Below are 279 nucleotides of genomic sequence, written 5' to 3' on the forward strand. Positions count from 1 at the left end.
CCGCGGCCCCTCGCACCCCTCCCCAGTATCCACCACCCCCCCCGCTCACCTGCCGGGCTGTCCCGCCGACCCGTCCTGGTCAAGGGCGCAGGCGGCGCTGAGTGCCGCGGCCAGCAGCTCCATGGCCGGCGGCGGCAAGCGGCTGCCGAGCAGCTCCGGCGGCAGCGGCGGCGGCGCGGGGCTGGGGGAGCCCGGGCGGTTGCCACGGTAACGGGGGTAGGAAGGCAGAAGCCTGCGCGGGAGGGAGAGGGGAGATGCGGCCGCCCCCGGGGCGCCCCC

Source organism: Haliaeetus leucocephalus, unplaced genomic scaffold (assembly GCF_000737465.1).
Source record: "Haliaeetus leucocephalus isolate CR32 unplaced genomic scaffold, Haliaeetus_leucocephalus-4.0 Scaffold240, whole genome shotgun sequence".
NCBI lineage: Eukaryota > Metazoa > Chordata > Aves > Accipitriformes > Accipitridae > Haliaeetus > Haliaeetus leucocephalus.